Consider the following 398-nt stretch of genomic DNA (forward strand, 5'->3'; position numbering starts at 1 on the left):
AAACACAATTTTGTAAACTACTTCCAGCAGCACAAGGGTTAAAGAAAACTAAATTGAACCGTGTAAGTGACTGTCTAGAGGTCCGCTCATAAAAACAGCAGCAGACCTGATGAACTACAGCAGACCGAGGTTTGGACAAAATAAATCTCAAATATAAGTTTTCATCAGTGGCACGTTTGATCATTGCGTCATTCACAGACTTGCATCTAGATTTAGTGTGTTTTGTTCAGGTCTAAGATACTCGTTATCTTTACCCTTACTATAAAGTACAATGGTGATCTCAGATGATAACACTAGTACTGTGCTGAATGATACATTTATGGAAATTACATCCACAAAATACATTTACCTCATATCGCATTATATGTTTGAATCATTTCAATCGCATGTTATTGGAG

The sequence above is a fragment of the Sinocyclocheilus grahami genome, unplaced genomic scaffold (genome assembly GCF_001515645.1).
Source record: "Sinocyclocheilus grahami isolate Dianchi unplaced genomic scaffold, SAMN03320097.WGS_v1.1 scaffold29471.1, whole genome shotgun sequence".
Classification (NCBI taxonomy): Eukaryota; Metazoa; Chordata; class Actinopteri; order Cypriniformes; family Cyprinidae; genus Sinocyclocheilus; species Sinocyclocheilus grahami.